The sequence below is a fragment of the Heterodontus francisci genome, chromosome 19 (assembly GCF_036365525.1).
Source record: "Heterodontus francisci isolate sHetFra1 chromosome 19, sHetFra1.hap1, whole genome shotgun sequence".
NCBI classification, from domain to species: Eukaryota; Metazoa; Chordata; class Chondrichthyes; order Heterodontiformes; family Heterodontidae; genus Heterodontus; species Heterodontus francisci.
In genome coordinates this window covers 22,906,748-22,921,845 of record NC_090389.1, presented here as the reverse complement: position 1 = coordinate 22,921,845, position 15,098 = coordinate 22,906,748, and positions in this window count along the sequence as shown.

Genomic DNA, 15,098 nt, shown 5'->3' with positions numbered 1-15,098 from the left:
CTGTGGGAGGAAACCGGAGCACCCGGTGGAAACCCACGCGGTCACGGGGAGAACTTGCAAACTCCGCACAGGCAGTACCCAGAACTGAACCCGGGTCGCTGAAGCTGTGAGGCTGCGGTGCTAAACACTGCGCCACGGTGCCAACCATTGTAGGGTGTTCTAGAGAAAGTCTTAGACTCCGGTAACGGTTAACTAACAACTCTATTATTAACTAACAACTAACAACTACACCTAAGCTAGCCTCCTTCGTGTTGCTATACCTTCTTCTTATCAAGCCTATCTCATGTGACTGCTGCATCATCACTCGTACAATAGGTGGGGTCTCTCACTATCTTGGGTATTAACCCTTTACATCCTTATAATACGGGGGGGGGGGCAATTGCGGCTGGGCGTTGAGGAGGAAGGGAGCAATTGAAGGGGTGTGATCAGGAGAGTGGATGATTGGGAGTGGGGTGTCAATTGGGAGAGAGGGAGATTGGGAAGGGACACTCAAGATATGGGGCAATTGGTAGGGTGGGTTTTCTGATCGGGAGAAGAGGAAGAGATCGGGAATGGCAATCGGGATAGACAGGAGTGATTGGGAGGGGGTGCTTGGTGTTTGGGAAGGGGGTTTGCTATTGGGTGGGGGGGTGATTGAGAAGGAGTGGGGAGATCTGGAGTGGGTGATAGGGAGGGAGAGGTGACTAAGAAAGGGGATGGTGATCGGGATGGAGGGGGAGATCAGAAGAAGCGATGCTGATCATGAGGGAGCGAGGCAATGTTAACCATTGGGAGAGCATACATTAAGCTGTGGGAAACTCATGATTGTTTGTAATCGAGTGTTGTTTCTAATCTTGTTATGCTCCCAGTCTTCAGGCAAAACAAACGTTAGGGACGTCAATCCTTTTTGCAGTTATGTACAAGTACCTTGTTATGCCATATAATGAAGAACCAAAACTGGTGAATGAGATTGTGAGTCTCAGCTATGTCCAGTAATTGAGCTGTCAGCTCTTATTGGGTATATTCTTCCCAGTGGTCAACAACAAAAACAACTTGTATTTATATAGCACCTTTAATGTAGTAAAATGGGCCAAGGGCTTCACAGGTTCATTATCAAACAAAATTTGACACTGAGCCATGTAAGGAGATATTTGGGCAGATGACTAAAAGCTTGGTCAAGGAGGTAAGTTTTAAGGAGCATCTTAAAGGGGGAAAGATAGGCGGAGATGTTTAGGGAGGGAATTCCAGAGCCTAGGGCCTAGGCTGCTGAAGGCATAGCCATCAATGGTGGAGTGATTAAAATTGGAGATCCTCACGAGGTCAGAATTGGAGGTGATAAGAGCAACACTGCCACCATGTGAGCTGGGCAAGTGGTGGAAGGTATAGCCAGGAGGGAGGCTTCATTTGGGAGGAAAGTGTCATGATCCCTCAGCCAGGTTTCCGTCAAGATCACAATGCTGAAGTATCAGTCACAAGTGAATGGACGTTCTGGGGGGAGATGAGGAGAGGGACAGCAATAGCTAATCTGCTGGCAAAGTCCACTGGATCAACACTGGAAGGGGTGAGTTGAAGGCAGAAGAGATTGGCAAGATTAGCCTCCGATGGGCATGTTGGGCAGGTAAGTCATCAAGAGGGAGGGTAGGATGGGGGAGTTAGGGTTATTGCTTGTGCCTTAATTGATCTTTCAGAGGGTGCCAAGAGAGGCACAGGAGAAAGCTGTAGGCTTATTGAAGACAGAGTCAAGCCTGAGACAGCAGCAGGAGAATATGAAGGTCATGGAGAATTGAAGGATTGGGGTAAAAAAGGAAGACTTACATTTATAGATTGCCTTTCACAACCTTAGGTCCTCCCAAAGCATTTTACAGTCAATTTTGAACTGTAGTCGCTGTTGTAATGTAGCAAACGCAGCAGCCAATCTGTGCACAGCAAGCTCCCACAAACAGCAATGTGATAATGACCAGACAATCTGTTTTTGAGATGCTGACTGAGGAATAAATATTGGCCAGGACACCAGGGATCACTCCCTTGATCTGCTAATTAGAGCCACGTCCACTTGAGAGGGCATACAGAGCCTTGGTTTAACATCTCATCCAAAACATGGCACCTCCAACAGTGCTGAACTCCCTCAGTACTGCACCAGGGTGTCAGCCTAGAATTTTGTACTTAGATCCTGGAGTGGGACTTAAACCCACAACTTTCTGACTCAGAAGTAAGAGTGTTACACTTTGAGCCACAGCTGACATATTTGGGAGGTTGGAGTATCAGAGAAGGGAGAAATGAAAGGAGGCATGACAATAGGAGAGAGGGATCTAGAAGTAGTAAAGAGAAAAGAAGTAAAAAAAAATGATAGAAAAATTAATTGGAAATAGAAGTGATGGGTTCGGGTCCGGACATGCATGTGAATGGACACAGGGAAAACTCACGTTATATAGGCCTGGTTACATGGCAATTATTAGGATACTTGTATCCCGATATTAACTATGTAATAGAGAGGGGACAATGGGAGTGATTTCAGTATGATAGTCAGAGGTCCTGTGATGGGATAAGTTTGACATATGTAGGGTAGTCGGCATAGAGCATCTTTCCTGCAAGATCTCCTTCCAAGTGGACCATCTAGGACAGAACTAGGTTAGATGTGAGAAAGGTCTTCTTTTCCCAGAGAATAGTGGACCTATGAAATGGGGTGCCAGCTTGTGCGGTGAACACTCATTCGCTGAATTCGTTCAAGCGAGACTTGGACCTCTTTCTGGCTGGGGCAGTAATCGCTTTGTAACATTAATCAGGGCCAGGGCTGGTTTCAATGATCTAAGGGAGTTGGAGAGGAATTTTACAGATTTTTTCCCCCTTAATTGGCTTGCCTTTTATACGTTTTTTCTTGCCTCTCTGCTCTGGGTAAATGTATGTATTGTGATGGCCTTGAGAGGCATGGGAGACATTGAGAGACACACAGAAACATTTTTGCAGAGTTTACAGTCAGCATTATACATCTAGAATACACAGATACAGGCTTATTTATCAAACCACTTGAATTTTCTGTATTCTGAAGCCAAGCTACAAAAAGTTTACATTGAAGATAACTTCTGAGTGGTTATCATTAAAGGCATACTATCTTAGATGAAATGTTTGTCAAACTTTTTCCTGCTATTTACAAACACACTATAGAGTGACGTAAAGCTATGTTGACATTTATCACCTGCAATTGACATCTTCATGGTGCAAATGTCCCCCAGCGCTTTTATGCCCCCAGTGCTCTCATCCTGCAAAGCAAGGTTTCCTGAACACTGTCACAAAGTTGCCGCCAAGCTTCCATTTCAGGTTAATGGGCTGGACAGGGCATGTCAGGAGGGGATTCTCGTGTCCTGTTTTCTCATTATGGCAATTCCTTGAGCTCTCATTCAGAATGTAATGTGTTTTCCAGATTTATTCTATACTTTCCAATTAAACCAGCGGCAAGTCTCTTAAAATAAATAGCAGGGGTGACTGTGGGCTGGAATAGTTCAGATTTGAAGAGACTCAAGTTCTTTTTAAATTGCGTTATAAATTCTACTGTCGTTTGTTGTTTTAAGTATTTTCTCATCCCTTTCTCATCTTGAAACATATGTTTGGCTTGCCTTCTTACTGTTTAGTCTAATGTTGATAGGATAAACTCCCCTCTGCCAAAGAAGAGTTTTATGACCCGGTGAGAAAGGTGTCTAGGGGTCCCTCTCAGCCTTCACCTGACCGCACCGTAACAGGGTTTAATTTTAATCACACCGTGTTTTTAGCTCCACCTTGGTGAATTCTTATTCACCACTTCCCAATTATAAGGCAAAGAAATGAGCACAAACAGGTTTTCTTAGGTTTAAAGAAGAAAAGTTGAAATTTATTAAACTTGAACTTAAACTCTAATTCGGTTGACGCCTACGGATACATGCGCTCCCACGCTAGCATGCATACACGATACACACATGCAGATAGAGACAGAAAAGAGCAGAAGAAAAATAAAGTGGAAAGGTTTGAGGCAATATCTGAAGAGTTTTTGTTACTGTTCTTCGGGCTCACTGTAGAGTCCTTGATTGTCGGTAGATCTTACTTTTCATTGGGGCCCAGTATAATTCTTAAACCTTGTTTGCTTTAAGAGACTTTTCTCTCTTGGGGTTCATGTGTCTTCAGTGGATTCAGAAGCTTGTGAGAAAAAGATGGGAGCAGACAGGAGAGATCTTCTCAGTCCAGGAGCAAACAGTCTTTCTGAGTTCAAACTCTCTGTGGCTGGTTCAAATGACTGGAACAGTCATGTGACCAGCTGGTCTTACCTGTCCTGGCCCCTGTGGATTGCATCACCCCAACAGGCCCTGTAATGTGCTTCCCCACCCCTTTCACTGTCCGGTGATCAACATCCATTGTGGGTTGAATGTGTCAGGGAATGGTTCTTTGTACTTCCAAGTACTGTCTGTTAATATGCAAATATCTTTTCCAGCCATGGCTAGTCTGTTTAACAAGTCATTTCCTCGCTTCAGCAACAGTTAAAAATCAATCTCTCTCTCTCTCTCTTGGGCCTCCTTATCTCGAGAGACAATGGATACGCGAGAGTGACCTCTCCATGGCGCATGCCTGGGCAAGTTTATGGAGGTTGAGAGTTGCCCAGTCGTCAAAACCCCGCTCTCAATGTTCATGACAAAATTAATGTGCCACATTCTTGGCAGGTGGGGGCCTAGCATGACACCTCCACACCCAGCGGAATGAAATGCGATTTGAGAAAAGGCGCATTTCATTAGAAGAGTTGAGAGAAGATATAAGATACAGGAAAAAACATGCATTTCTCTCATTCATTCCCATTCATTCTTAAATCCTAAAACTTATTACAGGCTGTGTTATCTTGGTGCCAGTGATGCTTTAATTTCCCCTTTTTTGGCCTCCCAATAAACATATGGTTTTTGGGGAAGTTTTCTTCAGTTTGCCCATTTCCATGACTTCCTAGGGTGTCTTTAATGGTTAGTGTCATGTGGGCCCCCATCTGCCAAGAATGAGACATATTAATTTCACCACATGAACATTGATTTTTAAACTGTTACTGGAGTAAAGAAAGAACTTGGTTTTTTTTTAAAAAAAACAGACCCTTGACTGGAAAGACATTTGCATAGTAACAGACAGTACTTGGAAAGGACAAAGGTGCCACTCCCTGCTCCAATTTAATCCACAGTAGACTTTTGATTACCAGACGTTGAAGGTGGAAGGAAGGAGCATTCCAGGTTAACTGCTAAAATGGCTGAATACACAAACAGATGTGGTCAGACAAGTTTAGTCACATGGCTAATTGGCTGTTGGAGTTTTTTGAATTTGAACTTGCCACAGAGAATTTGAACTCAGAAAGCTCTTTGCTCCTGGACTAACAGCATCTCTCTCCTGTCTGCTCCTATCTCTTTCTCATGGAACTGAAGATCCATTGAAGACACATGAACTCCAAGAGAGAAAAATCTCCTACTGTGAACAAGGTTTAAGAAGAATACTGGGCCCCTACGAAAAGCAAGAATGACCGACAAGCAAGAATTACCTACAAAAGGATACAGTGAGCTCGAAGCGCAGTAACGAGAAACTCTTCTGAAATTGCCTCAAACTTCTCAATTTTCTTTTTTCTTCTGTTCTTTTCTGTCTCTATTTTCATGTGCATATTGCATATGCATGCTAGCGTGGGGTGCAACGTGTATCTGTAGGCGTTATCTGAATTAGAGTTTAAGTTTAAGTTTTAATAAATTTCACTTTTCTTCTTTAAACCCAAGAAGGCCTGTTTGTGCTAATTTCTTTGCCTTAAAATTGGAAAGCGGTGAACCAGGAACCGCCAAGGGGGAGCTCAAAATACAGTGTGTTTAAAAATTAAAACCCTGTTACAATAAGACCAGGTGAAGGCTAAAAGAGACCCCTAGACACCTTTCCCACCTGGTAGTCACAGTTAGGTTTAATAGCCCTGAGTTTGAATTTTTTTTTCAGGAGAGTCAGTAGTGGGTGGGTCTATCCTGAACTCTTTTTCAGTGCTTTGCTGAGTCGTGCAAAGGCTTTTGACTTTAGGGGGATGGGTGGTTCCTTTTCTCCTGACTGTGAGGGAGGATTCTTTGCTAATCTCCCCTTTGTCCCAGTGGACACTCCTGCCTGCAGGTATTTGTGCAGACTATACTGCACTCCCCTGTGGCACTTTGACTAGGTGAGGCATCACCTTCATGGTTTCTCTGCCCCCTAGAGATCTTTCTTTGTCTCTGCAGATTCCTGTAAATGCTGTTAACAACTCTGGTGTGATTCTAGTTTCTGCATTTATGTGGGAGGATGTGGGGTCTAACTTTTCACATTTTTTGGGTTTGGCTGACCGGACAGTAAGGGTTTCCATCCAGGATTCCTACCGGACTTCCTTTTAACGTGCCCCCTTGGTCGCTTTTCCCCCTTCCCTTTATAGCCTTCTGCCAGCCTTGTGCCTGCCTGTCTCCTTTGGTCTTGGTGGGGGTCCCTTACAGTTCACCAGCCCCCTGCTGGAGGGTCCTCCTAACCCCGGTACAGGACTTAGGGGTGCAGGTTTCGCTGTAGGTTGGAGTTTCCCCTCAATCTGGCACATGTGGCAACTCTTGTAGTACTCCACCCCATTTTTGTGGAGTTTTGGCCAGTCAAACTGCTGTCTTATATGGGTTTTGGTCTTTCGTATACCGGCATGTACAGCCACTGTAGTCTCGTGGGCCCTTCTTAATATTCCTCCCCGGTACCTCTGCAGCACGAATAACTGGTGAACTACTGCCCACTACTTACTCTCAGGTCTGTGAGGAGAACTCCATTTCCTCATCAGTACCTCATTCTTTAATTAGTAGCAATCAGGGACTCCCTCTGCTTCACTTTCAGACTGGGCAGCCTGTGCTAACTCTCTCAATACTGGGTCAGCTCGCTGAGCCTCAGCTAGGGAAGATTCATTTAATCCATTTCCTGGGTCTCCTAACTTTCCAAAGAAAGTCTCAGACAGACAGACCTCATGGTCATCTGCCTGCAGTGCCAATTCAGTCTCCTCTGGGGAGCTGGTTTTTACATGACCTGATACAATACACATTCAGGGAAACTGCAGGCATCCGTCTCCTGCCACTGCCCTGTCTCTCTGACCTCCTGCAGTCTTTCTTTCACTACTGGGGAAGCTACCACCTTCACCCCCACCAGATCATTACCTAGGAGCAGGTCAACCCCGTCCACAGGCAAACTAGGGACAATCCATATGGTCGCCGGTCCCAAAACGAGGTCGCACTCCAGGTGCACCCGGTGTACAGGTACAGGCATACACTGCCCTCCAATACCATTCACCATCGTTCTGGTGTTCACTGCACTCTCTGGGGGAAAGGTCAGGCCTTTTCCCAGTAAAAGGGATCAAGTGGCTCCTGTGTCCCCGAGAATTACTATGGGTTTTCTTGCCCCACTCGAGAGGTATGGGGTTACTTTCCCTTCAGACACAAAACCCTGATAATCCTCAGGAATCCTATTAAATTTTCCCTCACTTGCAGTAGTAAATTTCCTGGGTTGCACTCTTACTGCAGTTAAAGCCACAGCTTGATCTGCTGTGCTTTCCATCAGGATGGAACACTGTCCACTTGTTTGGATGGGTGCAGCTCCAACAACACTCAAGAAGCTCGACACCATCCAGGACAAAGCAGCCCGCTTGATCAACATCCCATTCATAAACATTCACTCCCTCCACCACCGATGCACAGTGGCAGCAGTGTGTACCATCTACAAGATGCACTGCAGTAACACGTCGAGCCTCCTTCAACAGCACCTTCCAATCCCTTGACCTCTACCACCTAGAAGGACAAGGGCAGCAGATGCATAGGAATACCACCACCTGCAAGCTTCCCTCCAAGCCGCACTCTATCATGACTTGGAACTATATCGCTGTTCCTTCACTGTTGCTGGGTCAAAATCCTGTAATTCCCTTCCTAACAGCACTGTGGCTGTACCTCAACCCATGACTGCAGCGGTTCAAGTAGGCAGCTCAACACCACCTTCTCAAGGGCAATTAGGGATAGTCTAGCCAGCAATGCCCACATCCCATGAACGAATAAAAAAAATGTTTGGCTACAGCTAGAGTATTGTGTACAGTTCTGGTCACCGCATTACAGGAAGGATGTGATTGCATGAGAGAAAGTAAAAAGGACAACATAAATGTTGTCAAGAATGTAGAATTTTAGCTATGACGAAAGATTGGATTGGCTGGGTTTGTTTTCTTTGGAACAGAAGAGACTGAGGGGAGATTTAATTGAGGTGTATAAAATTATGAAGAACTTGGATAGACCAGATTAGGAAGGACACATTTCCCTTAGCAGAGTGGTCAATAACCAGGGAGACATCGATTTAAGGTAAATAGTGGAAGGATTAGTGGGGAGTTGAGGAAAGGTTTTTTTGACTCAGAGGTTGGTGGGGCTCTGGAACTCACTGCCTGAAAGGGTGGTAGAGGGAGAGCACCCCCCACCCCCCCCCCCCCCCCCCCACCCACTGCATTTCCATAATTGCATAATTGGATATGCACTTGAAGTGCTGTAAACTGCAGGGCTATGGACCAGGAGCTGAAAAGTAGGATTAGTGGATTGCAGTTTCTCAGCTAGCACAGACATGATAGACTGAATGGCCTCTTTCTGTGTCGTAAATTTTCTATGTTTCTATGTGTGGGTCTTGGAAGGCATTGGACAAAGTGCCACACAGGTGTCTTATTAAAAAGATGAAAGCCCATGGTATTAAGTGGAAAATGGTGATATGAATATGAAATTGACTGAGTGACAGGAGGCAAAGGGTAGTGTTTTCTTTTTAAATTTTGAGGTGATTTGCCGTGATGTTTGGCAAGGGTCATTTTAAAATTGAGGTGCTACTTAATCAGGAGCCAATGTAGGTCAGTGAGTACAGGAGTGATGGGTGAACAGAACCTGGTGTTATTTAGGGCACAGGCAGCAGAGTTTTGGTTAACCTCAATTTTACCGAGCGTAGAATGTGGGAGGACAGCCAGGAGTGTGTTGGAATAGTCAAGTCTAGATGTAACAAAGGCATGAACGAGAATGTTAGCAGCAGATGAACTGAGGCAGGGATGGAGTCAGGCAGTGGGTAGATAGAGAAAAACTGTTCCTTTTTGCAAGTGGGTCAATAACTAGAGGTTACAGATTTAAAAGCATTGGCAAAAGACCTAGAGGAGAGATAAGGAGAAGTTTTTCACTCAGAGAGTTGTCAGGATCTCGAACACTGTATCTGAAAAGGTGGTAGAAGCTGATTCCATAAATAATTTTAAAAGTTTGTTGGATCGGTACTTGAGGATGAGGAACTTACAGGATTGTGGGACTCAGCGTGACTGCTTTTGCACAAAGCCAGCACAGACACAATGGGCCAAATGGCCTCCTTTTGCGCTGTAAGTTTCTATGAATTTATGAATACAATACTACAGTGCAGAAAATTCAAGGAAAGCAAGATATTAAAAAACATACTGTCTGCACAGCAGTGGATACATGCGCTAAAGACTGGCAACATAAGCAGTTAATGCTGTACAGATTAAATATAAAATAAAAACAAGAAATGCTGGATTCACTCAGCAGGTCTGGCAGCATCTGTGGAAAGAGAAGCAGAGTTAACGTTTCGGGTCTGTGACCCTTCTTCGGAACTGACAAATATTAGAAAAGTCACAGGTTATAAGCAAGTGAGGTGGGGGTGGGGCAAGAGATAACAAAGGAGGTCTAGATTGGACCAGGCCACATAGCTGACCAAAAGGTCACGGAGCAAAGGCAAACAATATGTTCATGGTGTGTTGAAAGACAAAGCATTAGTACAGATTAGGTGTTAATACACTGAATATTGAACAGCAGCAAGTGCAAACCTTAAAAAAATGTGGGTAAGCAAACTGAACAAACTAAGATGAAATGAAATAAATGCAAAAAAAAAGATTGTAAAAAATGTAAAAAAGAATGCAAAAAAAAGGAAGAAAAAATAACTAAAAATGAAAGTAAAATGGGGGTCTGTCATGCTCTGAAATTATTGAACTCAATGTTCAGTCCAGCAGGCTGTAGTGTGTCTAATCGGTAGATGAGATGTTGTTCCTCGAGCTTGCGTTGATGTTCACTGGAACACTGCAGCAATCCCAGGACAGAGATGTGAGCATGAGAGCAGGGGGGAGTGTTGAAATGGCAAGCAACCGGAAGCTCAGGGTCCTGCTTGCGGACTGAGCGGAGATGTTCCGCAAAGCGGTCACCCAGTCTGCGCTTGGTCTCCCCAATGTAGAGGAGACCACACTGTGAGCAGCGAATACAGTATGCTACATTGAAAGAAGTACAAGTAAATCGCTGCTTCACCTGAAAGGAGTGTTTGGGGCCTGGGATAGTGAGGAGAGAGGAGGTAAATGGGCAGGTATTACACCTCCTGCGATTGCAGGGGAAGGTGCCATGGGACGGGGACGAGGTGGTGGGGGTAATGGAGGAGTGGACCAGGGTGTTGCGGAGGGAACGATCCCTTCGGAATGCTGACAGGGGAAGGGAGGGGAAGATGCGACTGGTAGTGGCATCACGCTGGAGGTGGCGGAAATGGCGGAGGATGATCCTTTGGATATGGAGGCTGATGGGGTGAAAAGTGAGGACAAGGGGAACCCTGTCACGGTTCTGGGAGGGAGGGGAAGGGGTGAGGGTAGAGGTGCGGGGAATGGGTTGGACACGGTTGAGGGCCCTGTCAACCACAGTGGGGGGAAATCCTCGGTTGAGGAAATAGGAGGTCATATCAGAAGCACCGTCATGGAAGGTAGCATCATCAGAGCAGATGTGTCGGAGACGGAGAAACTGGGAGAATGGAATGGAGTCCTTACAGGAGGTAGGGTGTGAAGAAGTGTAGTCGAGGTAGCTGTGGGAGTCGGTGGGCTTATAATGGATATTAGTAGACAACCTATCCCCAGAGATGGAGACAGAGAAGTCAAGGAAGGGAAGGGAAGTGTCAGAGATGGACCATGTAAAGGTGAGAGAAGGGTGGAAATTGGAAGCAAAGTTGATAAAGTTTTCCAGTTCGGGGTGGGAGCAGGAAACGGCACTGATACAGTCATCAATGTACCGGAAAAAGAGTTGGGGGAGGGGGCCTGAGTAGAACTGGAACAAAGAATGCTCTACATATCCCACAAAAAGACAGGCATAACTAGGACCCAAGCGGGTACCCATAGCGACACCGTTTACTTGAAGGAAGTGCGTGGAGTTGAAGGAGAAGTTGTTCAATGTGTGAACAAGTTCAGCCAGGCGGAGGAGGGTGTTGGTGGATGGGGACTGGTTGGGCCTCTGTTCCAGGAAGAAGCGGAGAGCCCTCAAACCATCCTGGTGGGGGATGGAGGTGTAGGGCGATTGGACGTCCATAGTGAAGAGGAGGCGGTTGGGACCAGGAAACTGGAAATTGTCAAAATGACGTAGGGCGTCAGAAGAGTCACGGATGTAGGTGGGAAGAGACTGGACCAGCGGAGAAAAGATGGAGTCTAGATAGGAAGAAGTAAGTTCAGTGGGGCAGGAGCAGGCTGACACAATGGGTCTGCCAGGACAGTCCCGTTGGTGGATTTTGGGAAGGAGGTAGAAGCGGGCTGTCCGGGGTTGCGGGACTATGAGGTTGGAAGCTGTATAGGGAAGATCTCCAGAGGAGATGAGGTCAGTGACAGTCCTTTGGACGGTGGCTTGATGTTCGGTGGTGGGGTCATGGTCCAGAGGGAGGTAGGAAGAAGTGTCCGTGAGTTGGCGTTGAGCTTCTGCAAGGTAGAGGTTGGTACGCCATACGACAACAGCACCACCCTTGTCTGCAGGTTTGATGACCATGTTGGGGTTCGACCTGAGAGAACGGAGTGCATCAAGTTCAGAGGGGGACAGGTTAGAGTGAGTGAGGGGGGCAGAGAAATTGAGAGGATCAATGTCTCGCCGACAGTTTTCAATGAAGAGATCAAGAGCGGGTAAGAGGCCAGGGGGAGGGTTCCAGGTAGAGGGAGAATGCTGGAGGCGGGTGAATGGGTCTGCTGGTCGGGGAGAGGACTCCTGGTCGAAGAAGTGAGCCCGGAGGCGGAGGCGACGGAAGAAGAGCTCAACGTCATGCCGAGCGCGAAATTCATTGAGGTGGGGGCGTAAGGGGATAAAACTGAGACCTTTGCTGAGTACAGAACGCTCAGCATCAGAGAGGGGGAGGTCAGAGGGTATAGTGAATACACGGCAAGGGGTCAGATCAGAAGGGGTGGGGTCAGAGGGAAGTGAAGCGGAAGGAGGATCTGGAGGGGCATTAGTCCCCATCAGCTGCTGGAGCTTGCGTTCCTTAACACCTGAAAGGAAGAAAAAAAGTTTTTTGTTAATGCGTCGGATGAGACGAAAGATGAAATGAAACTGCGGAGTAGAACAGATTTGAGATAAGGTGAGACGGTGCTGCTGGAGAGAGATGTCCAGTGTGTGCATGTGGCAGCGCATAGCACTGAGTGTGGATCTCAGGATGCGGCGAGAGTAGCAGTCCGAGGAACGTTGTATTTCTCGGAGATACCTGTGATCCTGGGTGGTATTAAATATAGTTTGGTTAAGAAGAGGGTTAAAAGGTTATGGCTTAAATCACAGACTCTTCACCTCTCCATTTCTCCTTCTTTAAAACACTCCTTAAAACTTACCTATTTAACCTGTCCGAATGTCTCCTCCTTTGGCTCGAGTTCAATTATTTTGTCCGATTGCGCTCCTGTGAAATGCCTTGGGGTGTTTTACAATGTTAAAGTGTGGTTGCTGATGAGATACTCCACTCCAAGAAAACGTCCCCAGCAGAGGGACGGAAACCTCATTAACTCACCCCACTTCCAGCGAATTTACAATAGTGAAGTAGGAACGGCACAGATGAGAAAAAAGAGAAAGGTTTTATTTATACAGCGCCTTTCACATCCTCAGGACATCCCAATGCGTTTACAGCCTATGATGTATTTTTGAACTGTAGTCATTGTTGTAGCCAATTTGCGCACAGCAAGATCCCACAACAGCAATGAGATAATGACAATAATGCCATGGGATCTTTTGCACCTACTCGAGAGGACAGATGGGGCCTCCGTTTAATGTTTCACCTGAAAGACGGCACCTCCGACAGTGCAGCACTCCCTCTGTACTGCTGTGGTGTGTCAGCCTCGATTTTGTGGCTGAAGGAGGGCCAAGAATCCACAAACTTCTGACTCAGAGGCAGGAGTGCCAACAATTGAGCTATGGCTGACAGTCCAGCCTATGGCTTCTTCCTTAGTTTCTTATATTCAGGCTGCTTCTAAACTTCCCCATCAAGCTATTTCAAGTCAGGTATAGCATGGATTAAATACAAAGCATTGTCCCCTCTAACCTGTTACACAAATGCAGTTTAAGGACTTTAGTGCACTAGTCTTGATATTTTAATTTCCCATACACCTAACCCTTCAGCCCTCCCGAACTGAAAAGATCAAATTAACAGCACATTACAGGCAGTTTTGTGCTGTGCACTCACATCCACTAAGGTCTGAGATGAGACTTCCCAGATTCATTTGTCTTGAGATCCCTGCAGGCAGTAGAAAGAGGCAATTTTCAGACCTGGGGGCAAGATGTGAAAGGGCAGTGTAACAACCGACTTCACCAGGCAGTTCCATTTCTCTCAATTTCGGCTCTGACTGACTTTTATCATAAATTACACTTAAAATTGGAACTGATCAATATTTTCCACACATCTGTTGCTCTGTTACATCACTAAAGAATCTTTCCTATTTGCCTTGGCCAGAAAAGAGCAGGTTTGGGACGGGAGTAATTTTGGTCTGTGTGATAATAGTGACAAGTGTTAGCTGATCCTTCAGCCTGTATCATGTAACCAATCAGTTCAGGACTGGAGTTAAGGAACTAAGTTAAGGTTGGTGCCAGTCTGTCTCTAACATTAACTCCTATCAAATTGATTTAGAAATAAGGACAATTACAGATGGTATTTGAGTGGCTTGCAACAATATGAGATTTGAATTCCGGGCATGATAATGTATAAAAGACACGGATGAATTTCTCATCAAAAACAGCTTGGATACAACAATCTTCCTCAACCATGTGCTCCCTGGCAATTCACAAATACAGCTCTCAATTGCTATCTACTGTATTCCTCTATCCAGCAACATCTGTTAATGGAATCTTCTAAAGCTGGTCCATCACAAAACATGGGGTGGAATTCATGAAACCAATGGAATGGATGTCCCTCACAAAATATGGGATGGCATAAATAATACCAATGGAATGGATATCCCTCACAAAACATATCAATGTTCCTCTTTGTTCAGCCTGAGTAACATTCACTCCTTAGGTGCAGCCAAAGAGGAAGTCAGGTGGAGATGTCAGGTCTGTGCCCCCCCATAACGCTGCCCTGTGAGTTCCAGGGCTTCTCCAAGGTGCAGTGGTCACCAGCCCCTTGTTGGGATTTAAATGCAGCAGGGAGGGAAGAGTATTTCCCAGCATCCTGCCTCAGGTTCCTTATGATGGGAGAGATTTAGAGCTTCCTGCTTAGCAGAAACAGAGCAACAGCACTCTGAAAATGGAGGGGATCGACTTGCTGCCTCGTTCCTGCTGTCACTGTGGCCACCGCTAATCTTCCCTGGGCCTATTGCTGGGCTGCCTGAGTCAGTGGGTAGGCCCCATTAAAATGCGAATCTATGATGTATACAGGACTCCGTTTGCCATTTTCAGACGGGAGTGGACAGAGCCTACATGCATACATTCCACCGGGGATCATCTGGTGATCCAGCTGAAGAGGAGCAGGCAGATGTTTAATTTGTGGAGTTCTGATGAAACGTTAACTCTGTTTCACTTTCTACATATACTGTTTTTAATTTTTCCAAATTCCAGCATCCGCAGTTTTGCTTTTGTTTATTTTACGGGGCTGAGAGGAGCGGGAATGTACCTCTAGGCTCCACAAAACCAACCAGGGCCATCCCCCTCACCCCATGATCAGACCCCTCACTCTCCCGCCTCTCCACCCACGGACCTACTACCTTGCAGCCCAGAGCCGATGGGAGAATGCTAATGAGACCCAACCCTCAAAATGACCAGGCCTCCCGCCAGCACTATCGGGCAGCTGCTGCTGTGCTCCGCCAACAGGCTACCCACAGTCCCAAAATAACCTGGTGGTGG